This window comes from Micromys minutus (assembly GCF_963924665.1).
Source record: "Micromys minutus genome assembly, chromosome: 1".
In the NCBI taxonomy this organism is placed as follows: domain Eukaryota; kingdom Metazoa; phylum Chordata; class Mammalia; order Rodentia; family Muridae; genus Micromys; species Micromys minutus.
The window spans coordinates 81,428,794-81,437,237 of record NC_137969.1 but is presented as its reverse complement, the minus strand read 5'-3'; the positions used below and the strand labels follow the sequence as shown (position 1 = coordinate 81,437,237).

Genomic DNA, 8,444 nt, shown 5'->3' with positions numbered 1-8,444 from the left:
GAACTGAATCTGTAGATGGCTTTTGGCAAGATAGCCACTTTTATTTTATTAACTCTGCCAATCCACGAGCATGGATGATCTTTCCATCTTCTGAGGTCTTCTTTGATTTTTTTTCTTCAGAAACTTGGAGTTCTTGATGGACAGATCTTTCACTTATTTGGTTAGACTCACCCTAAGATCTTTTATTATTTGTGACTAATGTGAATTGTATCATTTCCCTAATTTTTTTTCTTGGCCTGTTTATCATTTGAGTAGAAGAAGGCTACTGATTTGTTTGAGGTAATTTTATATCTAGCCACTGTCCTGAAGTTGTTTATCAGCTGTAGGAATTTTCTGGTCAAATTTTTGGGGTCACTTAACTATGCTAGCATATCATCTGAAAATACGGATCTTTTATCTTCTTTCTTTTCAGTTTGCATCCCCCTGACCTCCTTTTCTTGTCTAATTGCTCTAGATAGAACTTCAAGTACTATATTGAATAGTTAGGGAGAGAGTGGGAAGCCTTTTCTAGCCCCTGATTTTAGTTGAATTGCTCCAAGTATCTCTCCATTTAGTTTTATGTTGGCTACTGATTTGCTGTATATTGCTTTTATAATGTTTAGGTATGAGCCTTGGATTCCTGATCTTTCCAAGACTTTTAACATGAAGGGGTGTTGAATCTTGTCAAATGCTTTTTCAGCATCTAATGAAATGATAATGTGGGTTTTTTGAGTTTGTTTATGTGGTAGATTTTGTTGACAAATTACTGTATATTGAACCATTGCTGGATCTCTGGGATGAAGCCTACTAGATCATGGTGGATGATCATTTTGATGTGTTCTTGAATTCAGTTTGCAAGAATTTTGTTGAGTATTTTTGCATTGATATTCATAAGGGAAATTTGTTTAAAGTTCTCTTTTTTTTGTCTTTGTGTGATTTAGGTATAAGGGTTATTGTTGCTTCAAAGAAAAAATTGGGTAGTGTTTCTTTTGTTTATATTTTGTGGAATAGTTTAAAAAGTATTAGGTCTTCTTTGAAGGTCTGATAGAATTCTGGACTGAATCCATCTGGTCCTGGGAATGTTTCGGTTGGGAGACTATTGATGACTGCTTCTATTTCTTAGGGGTTATGGGACTGTTTAGGTGATTTATCTGCTCCTGATTTAACTTTGGTACCTGGTGTCTGTCTAGAAAATTGTCCATTTGATCCAGACTTTCCAGTTTTGTTGAGTACAGACTTTTGTAGTAGAATCTGATGATTATTTTGAATTTCCTCAGTTTCTGTTGTCATGTTTCCCCTTTCATTTCTAATTCTATTAATTTGGATATACTCTCTGTACCTTCTAGTTAGTCAGGCTAAAGGTTTATCTATCTTGTTGATTTTCTCAAAGAACCAGCTGCTAGTTTTGTTGACTCTTTGTATAGTTTGTTTTGTTTCTACTTGATTGTTTTCAGTCCTGAGTTTGATTATTTCTTGCTGTCTACTCCTATTGGGTGTATTTGCTTCTTTTTGTTCTAGAGCTTTCAGGTGTGCTGTTAAGCTACTAATGTATGCTCTCTCCAGTTTCCTTTTGGAGGCACTCAGAGCTATGTGTTTTCCTCTTAGCACTGCTTTCATTGTGTCCCATAAGTTTGGATATATTGTGCCTTCATTTTCATTAATTTAAAAAAATTTTTAATATATTTTTTCTCTGACCAAGTTATCATTGAGTAGAGCATTGTTCAGCTTCCATGTGAGCTTTCAGTTGTTTTTGTTGTTGTTGAAGACCAGCCTTAGTCTGCGGTGATCTGATAGGATACATGAATTATTTCAGTCTTCTTGTTTCTGTTGAAGCCTGTTTTGTGGTTGATTATATGGTCAATTTGGGAGCTAGTACCATTATTTTGTTTTAAGATAAAATGTTCTATAAATATCTGTTAAATCCATTTGGTTCATAACTTCTGTTAGTTTCACTGTGTCTTTGTTTAGTTTCTGTTTCCATGATCTGTTCTTTGATGAGAGTGGAATGTTGAAATCTCCCACTATTATTGTGTGAGGTGCTATGTGTGCTGAGTTTTAGTAACATTTCTTTTATGAATGTATGTGCCCTTGCATTTAGAGCATAGATGTTCAGGATTGGGTGTTCATCTTGGTACAGTATGAAGTGTCCTTTCTTATTTTTTTTTAAAATAACTTTTGGTTGAAAGTCAATTTTGTTCGATTCTAGAATGGCTACTCCAGCTTTTTTTTTTTTTTTTTTTTTTTTTTTTTTTTTTTTTTTTAAGACCATTTGCTTGGAAAATTGTTTTCCAGCCTTTTAGTCTGAGGTGGTGTCTGTCTTTGTCAGTGATTTGGCTTTCCTGAATACAGCAATTTCTGGACCCTGCTTATGTATCCAGTTTGATTGAGTCCATTGATGTTAAGAAATATTAAGGAATTGTGATTGTTGCGTCCTGTTATTTTTGTTATTAGAGGTGGAATTATGTTTATGTGGTGACCATCTTCCTTTAGGTGTCTTTAAAGAAGATTACTTTCTTTCTTTTGCTAGGTTGTAGTTTCCCTCCTGTGTTGGAGTTTTTCCTCTATAATCTTTTTTATGGCTTGATTTGTGGAAAGATATTGTTTAAATTTGTTTTTTTCCCACAGAATATCGTGGATTTTCCATCTATGGTAATTGAGAGTTTTGCTGGGTATAGTAACTTGGGATGGCATTTATGTTCTCTTAGGGTCTTTATGACACCTGCCCAGTATATTCTAGCTTTCATAGTCTGTTGAGACGTCTCATGTAATTCTGACAGGTCTGCTTTTATATGCTACTCTCCTTTATATTTTTCTCCCTTTGTCATTTCTTTATTGTTTCTATTTTCAATTTTAGATCCTGGATGATTTTGTTCAATTCATTTTCCTGTTTGTTTGTGTTTTGCTGTAATTCTTTAAGGGATTTTGGTGTTTCCTTTTTAGAGGCTTCTACCTATTTACCTGTGTTCTGTATTTCTTTAATGGAGTTATTTATGTCCTTATTGATGTTCTCTATCATCATCAGGAGATGTGATTTTAAGTCAGAATCTTGCTTTTCTGGTGTGCTGGGGTATCCATGGCTTGTTGTGGTGGGAGAACTGGGCTATGATGATGTCAAATAGCCTTGATTTCTATTGTTTATGTTCTGTACCTGCCTCTCACCATCTGCTTATCTCTGGTGTTAGCTGGTCTTGCTGTCTCTGACTGTGGCTTGTCCTCCTGTAAGCCTATGTCAAACTCCTTGGAGACCAGGTCTCTCTGGGCAGAATTTGGGTATGGAGAGCCGTGGCCTGTGGTGAACTCCAGCCATTTCTGCCTTTATCATCATTTGTCATGCTCCTTGATTCTTTCTATGTCCAAATTCTCCTCTTCTTTCAAGAAAGGACATGTGCCATCAAATTAGAGACCATCTAATCCTGTACAACTTCGTTATAACTAGATTGCATCTGCAGAGAAGGTCATTGTAACACATAAGTAGGGTTGGATTTGAACGTATCTTTGGGGGGAGAGTATAATTCAACCCATTATTTAAGTAGTATTGTACCCTTAGTGAGAATGGTCCTGATGATTTTTTTTAATTTTCCATAGGCATTGGAGTAAACTCTCTGTAGCTTACTGAGAAATCACTGAAAAGGAAAGCATAAAAAGTAAAAGGTGAATATACCACTTGTAACCTAAAGTTCACAGACACAACAACAAAAAGCCTTACCTATATGAACAACATTATAAAGTTAATGGACTTATTAGAATCTTGTGGTTGGGAGAAGTTAGAATGCTATATAGGTCAAGACCCCAAATTATCTTGGGCTATTTATCTTTCTTAATAGCCATTTAGCATCAAACTTCTGTATCAACATAAGATCCTTGGAACCATCAGATAAAATCTTTGGAATATGTTACCTGAGCAAACTACTGTCTTACTAATCCCAAAGCTAAGTATGTCATCAGATAGTGTGTGAAGCTTACAGCAGAGATTTTCCCCTTCATTGTAATGAACCTACCCGATATTTCTCACCATGTATATTTAGAAAATGCCTTGACATGTGATTTTATTTTGTTTTGGAATGATAAAACTTTATGAAATATGAAACCTTCCTATTTAAATATATTATTTGGGATAGTGCAAGTCCATATTTCTTGTTATAGTCACTCATATTGAGCTCAGAGCACACTATGTCTTATGCCCTTTGAGGTGAGAGATGTGTTTTGCACCAGCATTCTCCCTGGTTTTTTTTTTATCTTTTGTTGAGGCAATTTTAATTTGGAAATGATGAATAGATATAATTTCTGTACAATGAAGCTATGTAATGCGAGTACTGGAATGGTGAACACGTTATACATTTATCTAAATTCATAGAATGTGCAGAACCAGGAATGTGTTCTGATGCAAACTAAAGACACTGAGAGATAAGGATGTGTTGAAATAGGAGCTCAACAATTGTAACAAACAATACCCCACTCTGCTTTCGAGTGACAATGTTGTGGGAGGCTGTTTGTCCAATGGGAACGGGGTGAATAAAAGATCTCACTCTTAGTATTGTCGAGAACATAAAGTGATGTAGATTAAAGTGTGTCAAACAAACAACCACGACTACAGGGCTTGGTTTATGTTCCCATTCATTCATTTATTCATTCACTCACTCATTCTTTTTTTTTTTTAAAAAACGTATTTACTTTTATGAGAAAATAGATGTCCAGTAGCAGCACCAACAGTATCTGCTCACAGAAGCATGGCAGCAACTGGAAGGCAACGTGGAGCATCAGTGCCATTATCCATGGAGCAGAGGAGTCACATATGAAGGGAGCCACCAAGTGTATAACAAAGCAGAATGTCTGGTCCAGTGTTTAAGACACTGACACAGCACCAATGGTATTGGTGGATGTAAGCATTAACAAATATCACAGAAACAAGGGTATTACATGGACATAGGCATTAACAAACATCACAGAAACACCAGACGGGGGACAGTGTCTGCTACAACACAACAGACCATGGCTGCAGCTTTTAAGGAGAGTGCACCACTGCTGTGTACAGGTGGGGCATTAGGACACACAGGTGTCTGCACCAGCAAGATACAAGAAAAATGAGGTTCCGCCGGATCATGATGTGGCCAAGGTGAGACGTGAACAGGCCAACTGGGTGCTACCAGGACATAGGTGCCAGGAACCCTCTGCAAGTCCAAAGCCAAATGACTGTAGGCCCAGATGCAGGGAAACAACCTCACCTGGGTGTTGGCTGGGAGCTGCCACATGAAAGCATCAGTCTTAGGGGATATGAATCAGGAGGTCAATCCACTTATCTTCCTAGAAAAGGAACCAGAAGAAAGCAAACACACAACTCCACAGGCACTAGGCACTGGAAAGGGAAGGCTGAAAGTGGGCACCATCTCTTGGCTTAAAGGTAAATGTGGCACGTAGGCCAGTCTTCTTGTCTAACTGTATCTGGGTCCACACCAGAGGTGACCTCATCCCTCTGAGTCTTCCTTAGAAGCCACAGAGTATCTGTCCCTTGAGTCAAGATACATAACCTTTCTTCCTAGAGCCCCAGTTCTGCTTCCTTTTCAGGGCATCTTGATGTCCCAAATCACTGGCTCAGGAAACCGTTGCATCTTGATGATGATCCAAGGTCAGGAGGAAATAGCCCACACATACTCTGGAGCTACAGACTTCCAGGAATAGAAGGAGGCATCTAATCAAGTCTAACTCACTGGTCTCCCCAAACTGAAGAGTCCTGGACCCAGCTCAGGGCTTCTTCTGACTCTCTTTGAGGTGACTTTGGCCTGTTCTCTTGGCTGGAAGGAAGCTGAAGGGATGGATATTAGTAAAGCTCAGAGCGCTCACTCACTTGCTTGTTGTCAGGTCCTGGCAGCGCTCTCTGCTCTAAGTGAGGCTCAGCAGCAGCTGTGCTGGTCAGAACTCTTTCTGCAAGTCAAGTCCCACTGGACATGACAGCTGAGGTGCTGATAAATGGAGCTGCCTTGGACTCCTAAGGCATCTCTGGCTGCAGTTGAGTATGTTCCTGTAATTTGAATCCCAGTACGCTGCTGTAGTGTTCATAGTTGCCCCAGGACACATCTCAAGAAGGTTCTGAACATTTTGTTTGTTCCTAGGTGGCTGTTCATAATGCCTCTCACTAGAGAGCTGGTGCAGTGATTCGTAAGCAGATGAGCCAAAACTAATGGTTGCTCATGAATGCTGTGATGTAACCAGGAACAAGGGAAAGTGACCTGTAGTCATCACATGGCATCCAGAAGGCCTCCCTGAGCTCACCCACTTTCAGCTTTCCTGTTGCCAATGGATTCTGTGATGACAGCTTCCCTGGAGGGCAACCCAGTGAGTCTCTGCTGTACTTGGTGGTAGAGGTAGACACTGAGTCTCTTGAGTTCTTTGAGCTTCTTATTGGAGAGATGTGTTCTAGCAGCCCTATGGGTAAGCAGTCACTTGCTGTCTTTAGAACACAGACCTTACAGAGCACTTGAAACAGAGGGTAGACACAATCACGTGGTCTTGTCCTGTTGACCAGCAGGAAGAGGAATTGACTTAAATGGTAGGCAGGCTGCTGTAGGGTGGGGCCACAGTTGACTTTGAAGGTATAGTGGATAGAAGCTGCTAATGGCACCCTGGAGCTACAAGACCTAGTCTAAGAAATCTACCACTATGCCAGGTTGCAAGGGACTGCTGAGATTTTGTATAAATCCAGGCTACTTGTCTAAGATGTGGCTGGGACAAGGGAACATGGTACAGCTCAGTTCTAGGCCTAGGGGTTGAACTCAAAGACTGTTATTTCAGCCAGAGGAAGGAAATTTTAGGATCACTAAAGTCATCTACACAGAGATGGGCAGGATTTGGTACTGTCCAAGGGGACTGGTCCTCAGAGTTGGTCAGAGTACTGCCTGTCATCCACCTCAGGGTTCCTTGCCCCTAGCAGTCAGAAGCCTTCAGAAGAGACAAAAGCACATGGTTGGCTCAGACAGAGGCAGCAGAGGAAGTCAGTAGTCCTTGCCAACAGGGGTGCCACTTTAGTTCTAAAGTTCTTGGTGACCCAAAGCTGTTCCAAAGATGGCCTTGAGTAGTATAAAGTAGTCTGAAAAATGGTTGGAACTTCAAGAAGTCCCAGAGAGCACCGTGTTACCACTAAGTATAGACTCGCAGGGCAGAAAGCCTCCGTGGGCTCTTACGTCTGTTGGGTAGATTTTCCTTTCAATGACAAGAGACAGGTGGCCAGGTGAGTCATCAACAGCACACTGCATAAGAACTCTGGACCATCATCAGGTGTCTGACAAGGATTCATAGTTGCAGGCTGCCCTGCTCAGTGCTTATTCCTCGGATGACGCTTACGATGCTGGATGAGGCAGGAACTGTAGGCGAAGGATTTTCCACACTCCTCACAGCCATAAGGCTTCTTTCCAGTGTGCGTTTTCTGGTGTTTCAGAAGGTTGGAGCCACAGTTGAAGGCTTTTCCACACTCCCCACATTTAAAGGGCTTCTCACAGGTGTGAATTCCTTGATTTTTGGTGACATGTGAGCTGTGCCTGAAGGTCTTCTCACACTGGTCACACTTAAAGGGCTTCTCTCCAGTGTGAACTCTGGTGGTGAATGTGTTCTGTCTTGTGTTTAAAGATCTGTCCACATTCACCGCACTCGTAGGGCTTCTTCCTCTGAAAAGGAACAAACATGGGGACACCCTCAAAGTCATCTTTAAATGAGGCATCGGAGGCATCAAAGATATGTGCTTCATCTTTTCGGGGTTTGTGGGTTTTCTTGACTTCTTGGTTGGCTTTTTTCCCCTTTGATGTTTTTTCTTCTTTGACAGTGGCCTTTTGTACACCTGCCCCCTCCTTTGGGGCCTGGCTCTTCTTTTTCCTAGTTGCAGGCTTTTCCATTGCTGCTCTTAGGAAGCAGGAAACCCCCTGGAGGCCAAGGAAGGCCGAGGGTTCCCAGTCAGTGGCTGCCTGGCTCCTCTGAGACTTCACTCAGGGACAGCTCACCACATCCTGCTTTTGAAGCTGCATCAAGCAGATTGAACCATGGTCTTCTTGCTTCTGATGGGTGACAAGGGCAGATGCCAGCAGAACATGGCAGTAGGCAGGCTGACCGGTGGGCTGGCAACCGTTAACAATGCCCACTTGAGCCCGCCACTCCCATGCCTAAAGGCGCCCCTCACTCATACTTTCTAGTGTTCCATGGGTCATGTTGTTTATTAAATTTACTCAAGAACTTTATGCCTCCTGAAGACAGGAGCCACATATGATACACCTTACTTCTCCAAGACACAGACTCAGCACTGTATAGACAGACTGAATTCTCTGTTTTGCCAAAAGAGATGCTGACTTCACATTTTTTTCCTTGTCTGTCCCTCCTGGGCCTACTTAGAGACATAGAGAGAGCCCAGCCTGGGTACAGCTCTGCCAACAGGACCTGCAAGTTTGTGCAGTGGTGTCGGCTCTAGGAAGCTATGTAGGGACAGT

At 41.2% G+C, this 8,444-nt stretch overlaps 1 pseudogene across 1 annotated transcript; it reads right to left on the bottom strand.

Annotated features, from left to right (window-relative positions):
- Positions 1–7,285: 7,285 nt before the first annotated feature.
- LOC308436839 (zinc finger protein 41-like) lies at positions 7,286–7,859 on the bottom strand (annotated as a pseudogene). Its single transcript has one exon. The product of its transcript is annotated as a zinc finger protein 41-like (transcript).
- Between the last annotated feature and the right edge of the window lie 585 nt (positions 7,860–8,444).